The sequence below is a fragment of the Erinaceus europaeus genome, chromosome 9 (assembly GCF_950295315.1).
Source record: "Erinaceus europaeus chromosome 9, mEriEur2.1, whole genome shotgun sequence".
NCBI classification, from domain to species: domain Eukaryota; kingdom Metazoa; phylum Chordata; class Mammalia; order Eulipotyphla; family Erinaceidae; genus Erinaceus; species Erinaceus europaeus.
In genome coordinates, this window is record NC_080170.1 from 32,846,921 (window position 1) to 32,864,595 (window position 17,675).

The 17,675-nt window shown below is 44.0% G+C and overlaps 1 protein-coding gene across 2 annotated transcripts in view; it reads left to right on the forward strand.

Annotated features, from left to right (window-relative positions):
* Positions 1 to 17,675, forward strand: part of VEPH1 (ventricular zone expressed PH domain containing 1) — a 227,620-nt gene that overhangs the window by 85,215 nt on the left and 124,730 nt on the right. The window lies entirely within an intron of this gene.

A 17,675-nucleotide genomic window follows, 5' to 3' on the forward strand; every position in this document is an offset into this window, starting at 1 on the left:
CCAGTAAGTAGAGCGTTACTTATTGTTAACTGATTCCTATGCATTCAAAATGGCTTTTCAAACCTGCTATTGATTTCTCTGTGGAAAAGAAGGGAGAAACAGAGGAGTTTGGAAAAGCCTCTCATCACTATTGTCATTCGGGAAGAGCTCTCTAATTCATTTGCCTCTAACCAAACAGATCCTAAAAAAGAAAGAACAGAAAAAGAAAAGGAAAAAAAATGGCATCATTTCAATTTTTTTTTAAATCTTTTTGTGGAAAGCCAAAGAAGTATTTCCAGAATGTATTAGTGTTATCCACACTTTCAAATTTTGCTGAAAAAAATGAGTTGCAAGAGGCTGGGTGGTAGAGTACCTCCTTAAGTGTACATATTACAGTATGCAAGGAATTGGGTTCAAGGCCGCAGTCCCCACTCGCAATGGGAAAGTGGTGAAGCAGATCTACAGATGTCTCTCTCTTTCTTCTGTCTAAATTTCTCTTTGTCCTATCAAATAAAATAAATAAAGTTTTAAAAATTTTACCCCAAACCTATGGACATCTAATCTTTGACAAAGGTGCCCAGACTGTTAAATGAGTCTCTTCAACAAATGGTGTTGGAAAAAAATGGGTTGAAACATGCAGAAAAATGAAACTGAGCCACTATATTTCACCAAACACAAAAGTAAATTCCAAGTGAATCAAGGACTTGGATGTTAGACCACAAATTATCAGATACTTAAAGGAAAATATTGGCAGAACTCTTTTCCGTATAAATTTTAAAGACATCTTCAATGAAACAAATCCAATTACAGAGAAAACTAAAACACAAATAAACCAATGGGACTACATAAAATTAAAAAGCTTCTGCACAGCAAAAGAAACCACTACCCAAACAAAAAGACCCCTCACAGAATGAGAGATCTTTACATGCCATACATCAGACAAGAGTTTAATAACTAAAATATATAAATAGCCTGCCAAACTCTACAACAAGGAAACAAATGACTCCATCCAAATAAAGGGGAAAGGACAGGGACAGAGTATTCACCACAGAAGAGATCCAAAAGGCCGACAAACACATGAAAAAATGCTCCAAGTCTTTAATTGTCAGAGAAATGCAAATAAAGATAACAGTGAGATACCACTTCACTCCTGTGAGAATTTCATACATCAAAAATGGTAGCAGCAACAAATGCTGCTAGAGAGGTGGTAGGCACAAAAGAACCCTCCTACACTGCTGGTGGGAATGGAATGTCAGTTGGTCCAACCTCTGTGGAGAACAGTCTGGAGAACTCTCAATGCTAAAAATGGCCCTACCCTGTGATCCTGCAATTTCTCTCCTGGGCATATATTCTAAGGAACCCAACACACTCATCCAAAAAGATTTGTGTGTACCTATGTTCTTAGCAGCACAACTTGTAATAGCTAAAACCTGGAAGCAACCCAGGTGTCCAACAACAGATGAGTGGCTGAGCAAGTTGTGGTATATATACACAATGGGAAACTACTCAGCTATTAAAAAGGGTGATTTCAGTTTTCAGCCCATGTTGGATGAAGCTTGAAGAAATCATATTAAGTGAAATAAGTCAGAAACAGAAAGATGAATATGGGATGATGTTGTTGAGGTGGTCTGGTGTCGGGCTGCACCGCGGAGAAGAGAGCGGACGTCCAGAGCAAAGGGGTACACAGATCTTTATTATAGGATGGGGGGGGAGGTTTGGTTCAGACCACGTGGAGCCAGCCAGCAATGGCCGACCACGGGGGGAGAGCAGGGAGCGAGACCTCAGAGAGGGAGAGCCGAGAGCCCAGAGAGAGCGAGGGGAGGGGTGAGGGGGCTTTTTATTGGGCGACAACCAGGGGTGACGTGTAGGGCCAGGATTGGTTGAAAGGGGGCACTCTAGGATTTAGCGAGGCATAGGAAAACCTGGGGGCGGAGCCAGGATTGGTTGAAAGGGGGCACTCTAGGATTTAGCGAGGCATAGGAAAACCTGGGGGCGGAGACAGGATTGGTTGAAAGGGGGCACTCTAGGATTTAGCGGGGCATAGAAAAACCTGGGGGCGGAGACTGCATCAGAATAAGTCCTCAGCAACATCTCCTCCTATCCCTTTATATCTAAATGGACACAGTAAAGAAAAATGGAGCATGCTTAAATGTTTTAGAGGAATGCCATGCTCAGGTGGGAAGATGTAGGACTTTCTGTGGAGGAGGGAAGGCTTAAATGGCTGCCAACCTTGTGAGATTTAAATGTCCTCCTGTGCTCAACCCCTCTTCAGAGAGAGAGACTTACCTGGAGAGACTCATCTCATAGGTTTAAGCGCAGCCTGCTCAACCATCTCTTCACAGTATCTTTACATCTTTTCTATCTTTCTATCTAGTAATTGCATAAGATGTACAAAGTCTATAAAAGACTATCATGGGGCAGAAACCTTTTGGACATAAGCCTAAATGACATAACAAAATAGGAAGGGACACGAAGGGGAGAAGTAAAAGTCAGTGGGGTGTGAAGGGAAGGATTGGTGTGTAAAGGAACATTCCCTGCTTGAGTGGGGAAAAGGGCAAGGGTACATAATGAGGGGGCGGCAGGAGGCATGACCCACCAAACAGAGGGGCTATTTGGCATTGTATAGTCCTCAAGGCAACAGTCTGTAAAGTCTATGAATTACTCAGGATTAGTCTATGAAAAACCAGCAGCGTGAAGGGAAATAAGCTGCTTCAAAATTGTGTAAAATGTATATAGGGTATGTCAGAAAGTCCGATACAAGTCTCAGTCCGAAGTAGATGGCTAGGGGAGGAATTGGCAGGGGATGCAACGCTGCATGAGGGAGGTGAGCCGTTGGAATGTTGCTCTTTTGTAGATAGCTAGCTGGAACTGCCAACACGTAACAAGCAGGTCAGAAGCAGGAACGGTAACCAGGCATGAAGAAAGTTCTGTCCTTGGAATTCGTGTATCAGGTTCTTCAGATCACGTTGAGTGACATCTAGGGTTTCGGGGGGTGTGCCACGGTAGTCGTGCCATCTAGTGAGTGACGTCAGGGTGTGCAGGGGTTCAGATGGTTTTTCCGGGATTCCTGTGAAAGAAACACAAACAATCTGCTTCTCGTGGTTAATTTGAACTGGTAACAAGTTATAGGTTTGTTATAGTTGGTACCTCGATGATTATAATTGGTTTAGAATCTCTTTATGATTTATTAAAAGGTCATCTAATGTGACCTCCTGTAGCAGCCTCTACCGCAGGATCTTGAGACCAATTTTAGCTAAAATATGTATTTTAAACAGACTCAAATTGCTTAGAGAGTTAACGCATATTCGTGACAATGATTTTAACGTTTACAGTGCCAGATTGATGCCAGATCTGTTGTGGATTAATTTCCACAAGATAGTTTACAGGGCACCTTTGGGGGCCCTTCAAAGGTGTCCTGTATATAAAATTTATATAGTTTAGTTTTGGGAATGAATAGTCACGTTGAACATTTAGACTTTTACCTAAATAGTAAGTTACCTTAACAATTAATATTTACCTTGTCTGGTAAAAGTGTAGCTGTAGGGTTACACTTCTGACCGTTAAGTTAGTGTTACCAAACTTGAGACATACCCATAAACATTTAGTTATAACAAACTGGAGGAAAAAGAACTTTTGTTATAAAAACACATTATTTAAAAACAATTTTAAATCTGTCATTAGTCACACAGTTTAAGACTAAACACTTACATATATACCAATACTATATATAAAATTCAAAAGAGGGAGAAAGAAAAAAAAATTTTTTGGAATGTTTCTGGACGTCTCCAGAAACTTTGGCTGCGTCCAGCATTTTTATATAAGGCCAATAACCTTTTAGAGTACTCCAAGCAGATGGGTCATGCAAAAAAAAAGAAAAAAAATTTTGTCATTTAACACACTCATTCACAAAAACAACTGGCCAGTTATAACATAAGACATACAGGGAAAGGGTAGGAGAGAGGTCTCTGTGAGCCAGATTTGCAGGTTCTGCCATGTCGTATTACGGGTCCTGGGATGTATCCTGCATCTGGTCCTCTTGTAGTATTTCTTGTTCTTCAGGAATAACAGCGCCATCCTTCGGGTATTGTCGGACATGGCGGGCAGGAACCCAGACAGGTTTAGAGAAATTTTGAGGGAAAATGCATGCGAAACCCCTTCCCATGGTCAATAATGGGTCAGGCCCTTTCCAAACTTTATCGAGTGGGTCTCTCCATTTCACCTTAATAGATGGGAGGGTAGATGGTGTTTGCCAGTGAAGAATAATAGGGGGTAAGGCTGAGTTATTGTAAATATTAAAGAGATTTAACGTAGTTAAGGCTTTTGCTAGCTGGATATTGGGGGGATATGTTCCTCCTTTATCTTTATTTAGTTGAGCCTTCAGTGTTTGATGGGCCCTTTCGACAATGCCTTGTCCCTGTGGATTGTAGGGAATGCCCGTGGTATGAGTAATATTCCAGAGGGAACAAAAATCTTTAAATTGTTTGCTTGAAAACATAGGTGCATTGTCTGTTTTCAAAAGTAATGGGACCCCCATAACGGCAAAACAAGAGAGCATATGGCTTACAAGCTTTTTAGCACTTTCTCCTGTCTGAGCTGGAGCCCACATAAATTTAGAAAAGGTATCAATTGAGACAAACACATATTTTTGTTTGCCAAAGTTTGGTATGTGGGTGACATCAATTTGCCAAATAGCATTAGCTTTTAAACCTCGGGGGTTAACCCCAAGGGTCTGGATAGCAGGTGTCTTTATGAGATTTGCACAAGAAGAGCATGTAGCAAGGATATGTTTTAACTGTGGTACAGGAACATCAGGGAATCGAGCTTGAAGGCCTTTAAGATTAACATGGGTTAGAGAGTGAAAATTAGCAGGATCAGAGACAGAGACTGGGAAAGTTCCTGTGGAGGCAAGGCGGTCAACTGCGGCATTCCCTTCGGACAGGGAACCAGGAAGAGGGCTGTGGGAACGAAGGTGTTGAATATACAGTGGTTGGGTTCGAGAACAGAGCATAGAGACGATTTGAATCAAGAGAGGGAAAAGTGGGTTGTCATCAATTTTCACATATGAACGAGCAAGCCATGGAAGTAAGTTAACAGTATACACACTGTCAGAAAAAAGGTTGAAGGATTCTGGTACAGCTTTTAGTGCAAGAAAAACAGCATAAAGTTCTTTGTACTGAGGGGAATTATCAGGAAGCTCAGTAAAGAGAGGTTTAGGAGATTGTTTGTCTGGGTAATATATAAGGGCAGCAGCTCCCCTTTTTCCGCCATCAGTAAAGATTGTAGGAGCAGAGGGAATGGGATCCCGAGAGAAAAGTTTAGGTGCTAGTAGAGGCAGAAGAGGTAAAGAAGCTATCAATTTATTAGAAGGAAAATGGTTATCTATTTGTCCTGGAAACCCCACGAAGCTTATGGCAAAGCGGGAATGATGGCGTATAAGCCACTCTGTATCTGTGAGAGAAAAGGGCAGAATGATTAAATCCGGTTCTTTCCCTAAGACCTGCACAGACCTATTTCTCCCTTGGTGAACCATGAATGCTAACGCATCTATCTCAGTGAGGAGTCTTGGAGCTCCTCCTACTGGCGTGTGAAGCCATTCGAGAACCCCATGGTCTTGCCACAGTGCCCCTACTACTGTGGGGGTGGAGTTGAAGATTAGAAGGTTTACTGGAGAGGAGGGGGAGAATCGAACAAGGTGCATGTCCTGGAGGGCCTGGTTAACCCTTTCCAGTGCCAAGGAGGCCTCAGGAGTTAACTTACGTTTTGAAGAGGGCTGTTTGTTTCCTTTCAACAGGTCAAACAGTGGTTGGAGGCAGCTTGTGGGCAGATAGAGATACTGCCTAAGCCAATTTAAATTTCCTAGAAAACTTTGTAAAGAAGCAAGAGTAAGGTTAGAAGGGAAGGTAACATTAGGTTTTAAGGGACGAATTTGCGTTAGAGAAATCTCTGAACCTAGGAAGGATATTGGAGGGATTAGCTGTATCTTCTCAGGGGCTACATTAAGGCCGCTTTTCTTTAATGCAGGAATGAGAAAATCACGTAAGGCATAGAGATCTGTATCTGATTTTCCCCATATTAAAATATCATCTGTATAATGAAAAATATTAAGGCCCTTATGAATATATGGGACAAGGGCAGATTTAACAGCCTCCTGACAAATTCTAGGACTATTGGCCATACCCTGGGGCAGCACCACCCATTCAAATCTGTCAGCGGGGCTGGCATTATCAATAGACGGAACAGAGAAGGCAAAACGTTTACAATCTCGCGGATGCAAGGGGATAGAGAAAAAACAATCTTGTATATCAATAGCTATGATTGGAATTCCCGTGGGAATTGCAGAAGCAAGAGGCAAACCCCTTTGGGGGGAGCCCCAGACCTGCATGGTTTTATTTACTGCACGGAGATCTTGAAGGAGGCGCCATTTTCCCGAGCGCTTTTTAATCACAAAGACAGGAGTATTCCATGGGCTTCGAGAATGACGAATGTGTCCCAAGGACAACTGCTCTCGGACGAGTTCTTTTAAAATTTTTAGCTTATCCCTAGGTAAAGGCCACTGTTCCACCCAGACAGGCTCATTAGAAAGCCAGCTTAAGCGGGGTGTTTGGCTACGAACAGTGGCATTTAGTATTGGGGGTGCTGAATAGACCTGGTATCGCGGGAATGAGTTTTACGCTCTGCAGAGGCGTCTGTGGATATCCTAACATTAAGACACTCCAGAAGATCCCTGCCCAGTAAGTTGGTGCTAATATTAGCTACCAAAGGGCGGAAGTGTCCAGTAGAACCTTCTGGGTCTTCCCACATAAGCGAGTCTCGTGTGCAAAATGCTCTTGTCATCCCTCCTATTCCATGTAAACTGGGTCCAGGGATGAGTTCCCAATCTTGGGGAACCTCTTCTTGCCTTAAAATCGTCTTTGCTGCCCCCGTGTCAATCAAAAATTTAAAAGGAATATTGCCAATCTTTACTGTCATAGAAGGGTGACCTTGTTCTAAAACAGGAGTGGTCCACAAAATCTCAGGCCCCGAATTTGTACCATTCAGGGGCGAACCATCTTTATGAAATTGGGACCAACAATCTCTCTTCCAATGAAACCCCTTACGACATTTTGGACAAACAGTACGTGGTCTCTGGCTCCCTGACTGAAAGCGGGGTTGCTCTGGCTGGAGGCGTGGTTTCCCTGACTGGAGGCGTGGTCGCAACTTATCAGGACATTGGTTACGCCAATGTCCTTGGCGACCGCACTGAAAGCAGGCCCCGTTTTGCTTACGTGGGGCAACTGCATAGACCTGCGTCGTAGCGGGTGTCCCATAATTGCCTGATGTAAGCTCCTGTGTCGCTAGAATCCAATTATCTGGGTGTAGGTGTTTAAGATTAAGGCATACCTGACGGAATTGTGGTGTCATGCCTTCCCAGACAATAGAGCGCAGGAGTAGTGTGCGGACGTCAGGATTATAAACCTTTCTCTCTAAGCTTCTCTTCACCCTTGAGATGAAGCTCGCCAATGACTCATCAGAGCCTTGGTGAAAAGAGTTAATGGGAGCTGATGGATCTACATCAGGTGTGGTCACCCTTTCCCATGCTTGTGTTGCACAGATGCGTACCTGTTCAAAATAACCAGTTGGAAACCTGGCTTCTGCCTGCTGAGCTCCAGATTCATAAGCTCCTGCTCCAAACAAAGCATCAGAATTCCATTCTGTTTGTTACTATTTTCCTGCGATTGCCTAGAGCACTCATCGCGGAAACATGCCTGCCACTGAAGATAGAGAGGGTCTGGGAGTGCAGCACGAGCCAGTTCTTTCCAGTCTTGTGGTGTATTTAAATGCTGGTAAAAGCTTCTCAAAACGGACTTGGTCCATGGAGAGTGCATACCGTCCTACCTGACTGCTTGCCTGAGCGTTCCAAGTTCTTTCGAGGAATATGGCTGCCACGGCTGAGGGTTTTGTTTAGAAGGGGCCAAGTTTACCGGGAATGTGTGGATTTGGTCCGGTGGCGCGGGAGAGGGAGCTACAGAAGTGGAAAGTTCAGTAGAAACTGCTGTAGTGGCTGCAGGGGAGACTAAACGCATATCTACGGGGACGGAGCTCCCGGGGTGGACTGCACATGGTTTAAAATCCTTAAATGCTGAAAAAATATACTTTAGCTCTCGTATCTCTGCCACTAGATCTCTTAATGGTGATGTATCAGCAGGGGGCGGGGTCAGGGACGAGGAAGCCTCAGGCGGAGCTGAAACCGCGGCAGCAAGGGCCGGGGGCGGGGTCAGGAAAATGGAAGCTGCAGGCGGAGCTGAAACTGGGACAGCAGGGGCAGGGGCGGGGTTCAGGAACGCAGAAGCTGCAGGCAGAGTTGAAACCGCGGAGGCAGGGGCCGTGGGCGAAGCTGAAACCGGGACGGAAGGGGCAGGGTTCAGGAACGCAGGCTGAGCTGAAACCGGAACGGAAGGGGCGGGGTTCAGGAACGCAGGCGCCTCAGGCGGAGCTGAAACGGAAGCTGAAACCGGGACGGAAGGGGCAGGGTTCAGGAACGCAGGCTGAGCTGAAACCTGAAAGGTGGAAGGGGGTGGGGTCAGAGGAGGAGCGTCCGAACACGTGTGCGTGTCTGTGGGAACGGAATTCTTGGGTTTAGCCGCTGATCGCTTAGGATGTCTAAGTCTTAAGCACATGTGATTTAACTCTCGTACCTCAGCCTCAAGGTCACTTATCCTTATGGCATACCACGTTTTACATATCTTGAAAGTGGCGACCACAGTTAAAAAAATCCAAGGGGTAGCGAAAATTAAACCTTTTATGACAGCGGGAATCTGTCCCAGGTCAAGAAATAATGACTGGGACACCTCCTCATAAAACGAGAAATTTCCCATAGTGGAGGGAAACGCGGGGCCACAGAAGCGGGCGGATGCCACTTACCTGTGTCTGGGCGGTTTCGGAGACCTCAGGCCGGGCGTGGTGTGGGTACGGAACACCATGGGCGCCAGATGTTGTTGAGGTGGTCTGGTGTCGGGCTGCACTGCGGAGAAGAGAGCGGACGTCCAGAGCAAAGGGGTACACAGATCTTTATTATAGGATGGGGGGGGAGGTTTGGTTCAGACCACGTGGAGCCAGCCAGCAATGGCCGACCACGGGGGAGAGCAGGGAGCGAGACCTCAGAGAGGGAGAGCCGAGAGCCCAGAGAGAGCGAGGGGAGGGGTGAGGGGGCTTTTTATTGGGCGACAACCAGGGGTGACGTGTAGGGCCAGGATTGGTTGAAAGGGGGCACTCTAGGATTTAGCGAGGCATAGGAAAACCTGGGGGCGGAGCCAGGATTGGTTGAAAGGGGGCACTCTAGGATTTAGCGGGGCATAGAAAAACCTGGGGGCGGAGACTGCATCAGAATAAGTCCTCAGCAACAGGATGATATCTCTCTCAGTCAGAAGTTGAAAAGCAAGATCAGAAGAGAAAACACTAAGCAGAACTTGGACTGGAGTTGGTGTACTGCACCAAAGTAAAAGACTCTGAGGTGGGGGTAGAGGGTTCAGGTCCTGGAACATGATGACAGAGGACCTAGTGGGAGTTGTATTGTTGTGTGGAAAACTGATAATTGTTATGCATGTACAAACTATTGCATTTACTGTTGAATGTGAAAGATTAAACCCCTAATAAAGAAGTAACTTTTAAGTGAGTTGCAAGCAAAACAGAAGGCTGTCCCAATCTTCAATCTGCAGTCTGAATTGAGTCCTACATACAAAACAACCTGCTGGGGCCAGGCGGTGGCACACCTGGTTAAGTGCTCATGTTATAGTGTACAAGGATGAAGGTCCCCGCCTGCAGGGGGGAAACTTCACGAGTGGTGAAGCAAAGCTGCAGGTGTCTTTCTGTCTCTCTCCCTGTCTTCCCCCTTCCCTCTCAATTTCTCTCTGTCTCTAGCTAGTAAATAAATAAATAAATAAATAAATAAAATATTTTTTAAAAAAACCTGCTTAGGTGCATGTGTTACCCTGTGCAAGGACATGGGTTCAAGTCCCCAGTCCCCACCTACAGCGGGATGCTTCATGAGCTGTGAAGCAAATGTTGCAGGTATCTTTTTGTCTCTCTTCTTTTAAACACCCTCTATGTCAATTTCTTTCTGACCTATCAAGTAAATAAAAGAAAGAAAGAAGAAAGGAAGGAAGGAAGGAAGGAAGGGAAAGAAAAGAAAAGAAAAGAAAAGAAAAGAAAAGTTCGCCACTGGGAACTTGGTTCATCATACATGCACCAAGCTCCAACAAAAACATAAATAAATAAATAAATAAATAAAAATTGTGATGAGTATTAAGGTCCTGGGTGAAAAACAGAAATCACATGGATTTGGATGATTGTTACTTGTAAAGGACATTTCAGTTGGTTTGAAGTCCATTAACATCTGCCTGCAGGAGAGGAAAGAGAAAAAAAATTGAAAGGTATTAGAGACTCAAAGTGAAACCAAACTCTATCCAAACCTGAGAAAGCAAAGCCTGCGTTTCTCTGAGCATGACTGAAAATGCTTAAGTGAATGTGATATCTTAACAGTGTGGAATGTCTTTCAACTCTGACTAGTCCATGTAAAAATAGACACAGCCCATCTACAGAAGAGCCAGTAGCTCAATTTACCATGACTGTGTATTGGAATTGTCTGGAAGTTTTAAAAGATTCCTAAGCCTAGACTCCACCCCAGCCTCCACCTCTCACCCATGTTATAGTGAAATAAAATAGGAATGGGAGTGTAATTGAGTATTAGAATTGTTCTCACAGCCTCCTGGGCCATTCTAATGTATGCCCTGTGTTGAGAACTATCCCCAGAAAAAGAGCATGGAGATGGGGTCTTGAGGAAACTTTGAGATTTTTCAGAGGAGAGTGGTGGAGAAAGGAAAAGCTGGCAGGATCCAGAGCTTTCCCAGCCCAGGCAATGTGCAAACATTCACATTCCGGAGTCAGGTGACCTTGATTCAATCCTGGCTCTATGACTTCTGTCCTTGGTCCAGAGTGACCATTTGCCAGCAGGGTCCTGATATTCATCCCCCAGGATTGTTGGAGGTCAAGCAAATACTTGGTGTGTGCTGGATGCAAACACAGAGAAACCACCATCATAACCAGACACCCACATCTTCATTTTTGAACACTTTCTGAGTTCTGATCTCCTGGGGGGGTTGTTTGTTTTTGTTGTTGTTTTTGTTGTTGTTTGTCTCCAGGGTTATCACTGAAGTTCAGTGCCTGCACCATGAATCCACTGCTCCTGGAGGCCATTTTTCCCCCTTTTGTTGCCCTTATTGCTTATTGTTGTTGTTGTTATTGCTATCGTTGTTGGATAGAACAGAGAGAAAATCGAGAGAGGATGGGAAGACATAGGGGAAGAGAAAGATAGATACCTTCAGACCTGCTTCACTGCTTTTGAGGCAACTGCCCTTGCAGGTGGAGGGCTGGGGGCTCGAACCGGGATCCTTGCACCAGTCCTTGCCCTTTGCGCCATGTGCACTTAACTCGCTGCACCACTGCCCAAACACTCATCTCCCAATCCCTGATCTCCTGTCTTGACAAAGGATAGAGGAGCTTTGTGAGCTTCGAGTAATAGTTTTTAAACTCAGAACTACTGACAAAATGCCATGACAGGCTCAGGGCAATTATAGCAGCAAATGGCCCATTCAGGGTTCAGCAAACCTGGCCTAAGGGCCAAACCAAGCCCAGTCTCCTCCTTGACTGGGCTTGTCTGTTTTTCCCACAGCAGTGACTGTGGCCAATAAAACCAAGATTTACTCTCTGGTCTTTACAGAAAAAGTGTGCTGACTCCTGACTCCAGTTCATCAGTTCTCAGTGTTGTCCCTGAACCCCTAAGGCCCTTTCAGGGATACATGATGTCAAAGGCCTTTTCACAATTAAACCAAGTGTCTTTTTGGGCTGCGTTAGCGTTTGCATGAAAGGACAAGTGCAATGATGAGTAAACCCACCAACACTTCAGCACAAATTAAGAGTGGCACCAAAACCTACCTATGGCTGTGTTCATCACCACCATACCCTTGCAGGAAAAACAAACAAGCAAGCAAATGCCAGTGTTGATCAGGGTTTCTCAGCCCTGGCCAGCATGGCTAACATTTTGAGCCACACAGATCTGGGCTATGGGATGTCTAGCAAAATTTCTTACTTCTGCCATTAAATGCCACCTTCCTCCCTTTCCCCAGTTGTAACAACTGAAATGTCTCCAACTACATGTGTTAATCTCTCGGTTTTTGCTTAATATTCACTACGTATGTGTCAATAGCTACAACTTAAGCAAAACTTTTTGTGGTCTTCAATCATTTTTAAGAGGGCAAAGAGTTCCTGAGAGCAAACTGTTTCAGAATTGTGTGTCTATTTTATCTTTTTTTTTTCTAAATTGTCTTTACAGGATACTTACGATGTTCATATACTAACTCACAAATAAATAAGTGGAAAAACTATATTACTGATGAGGAACAAAATACAGAAAAAAGAAACAAAAATCTGTGCATAGCTAGGGTCTAGGAACACAGCCAAATAGGACACATATTTAGAAACAGAGAACATGTGTGGACTTGAGAAAGTTGGTCTTCCATCTGTGCCTCTGTTTCCCTGTCACATAGCAATGATCACAACATTTACCTCATAGAATATTGGGAGAGCTATAGGAATAACTGTACAAAAATGGACTTAGATTGAATACCCTTAGATTAAGTGCAGCCTATAGTGGAGACCCCACATCCATCTTTGCCTTTCCAGGGAAAAAGATGATGTGATGAGTCACATGACATACTTCACACACAGCCCATCCATGAAGGAGAACTTCTACACTGCCAAAACTAACCAGTTGGAGCTTTTTAGGTATTCTTCTGCAGCCTGGCCACGTTGGAATAGAAAACGGCCATCGGGAATTTGTCTCGATATTCTTGAGACATTGGCCTGGCTATTACTGTCTTAATTATAATCAGCCGTGTCCAGAGGGAGGCGGTTACACCTGCAATTATGCTGACAGGTGCTGCCAAGCCTCGCCCTCAGTGGAATGACTGAAAGCAGAAAAGTACTGTCATTGACCCCGAAGACAAAATGTGATGGAGCTGAGTAGGAAATCAGGATCTCTGGTGGCCAGGTGGTGGTGCCCACCTGGTTTAGTGCACACATCACATAGTGCACAAAGGCCTGAGTCCCCACCTGTGAGAGGAATGCTTCACAAGTGGTGGGGCAGTACTGCAGCAGCCTCCTCTCCCTCAATCTCCCCCCCTCACCTTCCCGCTTCCTGTCTTTCCCTTTCCTTCTCAATTTCTCTCTGTCTCTATCCAAAAATAAATAAATAAATAATATTAAGGGGGCAGAGGTGGCCCACCGGATAAGTGCAGGGACTCAGGTTCAAGCCCTCAGTTCCCACCCGCAGGGAGAAGCTTCACAAGTAGTGAGATAGCAATGCAGGTATCTTTCTCTTTCACCCTGTCTAGCTCCCCATTCCCTTTCCATTATCTATAATAAATAAATAAGTATTTATCTGAATCTCTGAAGCCCCTTCTTCCCTTAAGCCCACACCCTCTAATCCAGATCCCATCTGTCACCCTGTGAGGTGCATGGACAAATCCCAAAGGTTCAGAACCAACAATAGGAGGTGACTTAGTGATCTGTCCAGATCAGTGAAAGTTTTTCTTGCTCCCACATGTGATAAATTTCACTTCAGCTCCCACGTGTGATAAATTTCACTTCAGCTCACCTTGACTGCTAGAAAATCATCTGGAACATTGTTGATCTCAGTCAGTATCAACCCAGCCACCTCCACTGTTGGGAAGATGCAGACTTTATAGAAATGTAGGTGCAGAGTCACTAGAAATGTTCAACAAGAACATAACTCTAAAGCTGAGGAAGTTGAAATTATGTTCTCACAGTAGCTAGGTGTCTCAGTTCCTGGGCCTCAGTTCTTCTATTTCCCCAAACTCCCCATCTCCCAGTATCAGGAGACACATTTGACCCCAAGTGTTTTGGTTTTTCTTTCTTATTTTTAATTGCCACTAAGGTAATTTCTGGGGCTCTGTGCTTGCATGATTAATCCAGGGCTCTCAGCAACCATCTCCCCCATCCCCTTTTATTTGACAGGACAGAAAGAAATCAATACTGAGAAGGGGAGAGGGAGGTAAAGAGTGAGACAGAGACACCTGCAGGCCTACTTCACCATTCATGAAGCTTCTTCCCCCTTGCAGGTGGGAACTGAGGGCTTGAACTCATTTCCTTGCACATGGTAACATGTGAGCTCAACCAGGTCCACCACTGTGTGGCCCCTAATCCCAAGTGTTTTCCATGACTACTGAGAATGTTGGATACAAAACTGAAATCCTTATAAATTCACATCATTTTCACTATGAGCTGTGACCCAACCACAGTCCCTAGCACTGGCCCACTGTCCCTCCCTGGTATGGGTACTGCTGCATTTCTCTTCCAGGCACATTTCCCCACTCAGTGTGCTGCATACTTCAAGTGCATGTTTTTTGTCCACATTATAACATCAGAGTGTGTGTCCTTTTCCTTCTGTGTTGAATTCTAGCTTCTAAGGCAGAGCCTGGTCTATGATGGATGGGGACCCCACTTCCACCTTTGCCTTTCCATGGAAATAGAGAATGGGTGTACAGAGAATGGAAACAAGAGAAAGTGATGTATCGCTTGGCGTGGTTCACAGAAGCCCCTTGCATGAAGGAGAGTGTCTGTGTTGTAAAAATAAACCACCTGGAACTTTCAGATATTCTTCTGCAGTCTGGCCATGCTGTAGTCAAAGTATAAAATGAGTCATCAGGGAGTTGTCTCAATATTATTTATTTTTCATCCATCTAGTATTGTTGTCCTTTAATGAATAACTGTCTTCATTGGACTCTCCAGCTCATGGAAACATGGGTCACTGTCTCAGATTACTAAGCAGTTGATTGGAAGACATAACCCACATCCCCACAAGATGTGTCCCATTCAATGCAATTGTATCTGGAGTCCTTGAAAACTAAAACTAGTAATAAACAGAATCTCACTACTTAAATCTGTTCTGTGAAAAGGCGGAGGAGGGAATTCCTTTGCAACTGCATACTTTATTTGTAAGGTCATATTTTGGCATTAAAAACATGCTTAAGGGAGTTGGGCGGTAGTGCAGTGGTTTAAGCGCAGGTGACACAAAGTACAAGGACCTGCGTAAGGATCCGGGTTCAAGCCCCTGACTCCCTACCTGCAGGAGAGTTGCTTCACAAGTGGTGAAGCAGGTCTGCAGGTGTCTATCTTTCTCTCCCCCTCTCTGTCTTCCCCTCCTCTCTCCATTTCTGTCTGTCCTATCCAACAACAATGGCAATAATAATAACTACAACAGTTATTATTAAGTAAACAAGGGCAACAAAAGGGAATAAATATTTTTTAAAAAATCTATGTTTCTTATATCAGAAACAATAAAAATTATATTAAAAAAGAAATATGCTTAAATCAGTGAATCGAAACCATACACACTAGGTGTGGACTCTACAGTTCTGTGCCAAGTTGGTTATTGATGTGTGAGCAGTGGTTCCTTAGGACACTTGGCTGGTGCCATAACCATTATGAGACTATGAATGCACAGGCTCTGAAGGCTTAAACCATCTATCACTCTCATTTGTAATCTGGAGTCTAATATGGGTATATTGCAGGCTCACAGTACTTAATGGTGTTGAATCCAAGTATGAATAAGCAAAGAGTCAAATGCAATCTGGCACTCAGCAATGTTTTTTTATTATTATTTATAAAAAGGAAACATTGACCCCTCTTATAGGATAAGAGGGGTACAACTCCACACAAGTCCCACCACCAGAACTCTGTATCCCATCCCCTCCCCTGATAGCTTACATATTCTTTAACCCTCTGGGAGTATGGACCCAAGGTCATTGTGGGATGCAGAAGGTGGAAGGTCTGGCTTCTGTAATTGCTTCCCCGCTGAACATGGGCATTGACTGGTCAATCCATACTCAGCCTGTCTTTCTCTTTCCCTAGTAGGGTGGGGCTCTAGGGAAGCGGAGCTCCAGGACATATCGGTGGGGTTGTCTGTCCAGAGAAGTCTGGTAGGCATCATGCTAGCATCTGGAACCTGGTGGCTGAAAAGAGAGTTAACATACAAAGCCAAACAAACTGTTGATCAATCATGAGCTTAAGGCTGGAGTAGTGCAGATGAAGAGTTGGGGGCCCCTCCATTTTGTAGATAGCTAGTAGGCATATTTTAATTATATTCCAAAGGGCCTATGGCTATACTAGTTTTTTATTTGTTTGTTTGTTTTTTTGCTTTTTTTTTTTCCCTGAGCCTGAAATCTGATATACAGTTGGATCCAATTTATTGTCTGGAGAGATGATGTCATGACTGGAAAAGGCTCAGAAAGCTGGATCAGGGAAGAGAGTAGCTCCCAAATATAAGAAAGGGGTATAAATACTGTTGACTGTAAACCCTATCTATTTGATTTAGTCTGGGGCCCATATTCAGCTTAGGAGCCTATGTGACCACTGCATCTCTATAGATCTGAGCTCACATTCTGTGGTCATGAGTAGGAACATTCCCAAGCTACCCTATTTTCCTCAGGTGGAAGATAGAATATGTTGTCCAGCCTCCCTTTGGAGGATGGAACATTCTCTACCATTGTTGATCCAAGTTGAGGGCAAGGTCCTATGGGGGGCCCACAAAGGGGTCTATTTTATTGTTCCTGATAGAGATGATCAGTAACAAGGCAAGAGGGATTTATTAAACTATGTTTTAAATAAGTTAAAATGCAGTGAAATTTAACAAAAGAGGTCACTGCAGAGGGTTTCATGAAAGAGAGTGGACAGGAGCTTTATCTTGAAAGAAATTAATACTCAACTAGCTGCTTGATCAAAGACAGTGTACCTACCATTAAGTAGATTTTGAGATGCAATTCCAACATAGAGTCACTTATAATTATTCATATTCCTACTGCATGTGTTTTATGAACTCAATACCTTCATGAACTAAGATTTTAAAAGAGGAGTTAAAGTTAGGATAAACCACATTTAAATTCTGTTCTTTAATAACATGATCTATCCTGGGCACACACCTGCATTTCAGATTACCTTGGTAGTTTTGAACTTGGAGTCGAGGGTACTGATCTCTGGTTATCCTAAAGTAGATCTTGCTACCTCACAATATGTCTGATGCATAGTTTTTCAGGTAGAACTCATCTTCTGTGCCCTTCTCTTGTTCCTCACTCTGCCTGTTTTCTGTACGTTATCTTCCACCCTCCCATTTCTTCAGAGGAACTTAATTTAAGTCACTTGTGAGAGTCCACTTGATAATATTATTTGATTAATGTTCCACCAGGCACATAACTTCTGTAAAATGTTGAAAATGTTAGAATGAATGAAGGTGTCCTCAGAAAAGAAAAGAAACCTGTACCCATGTGACAGGGATGAGCCTCCTGTAGAAAAGTGAGAGCCACAGGCATGGCCCCCCGAAGAATCAGAGCTGAGGTGATTAAGTGCCCAGACTCAGATTATTAATGGCAGTCAAGGGGCACAATATCCTAGTAAGATTTTTTTATTTTTTTTTGAAAAAAAAAGTCTTAATTTTTAAAAATGCTCTAGCAATCAGGATGAAATTAAAGCTCAAAGAAACCTATTCAGAGACACTATGAATGAAACTTACTGTGTAGCTGTAGCAAGCCCTCCAGTAAACTCGCCACAGATTTGTCATTGGCTGACCGCGGGACTCTGACTTCCCC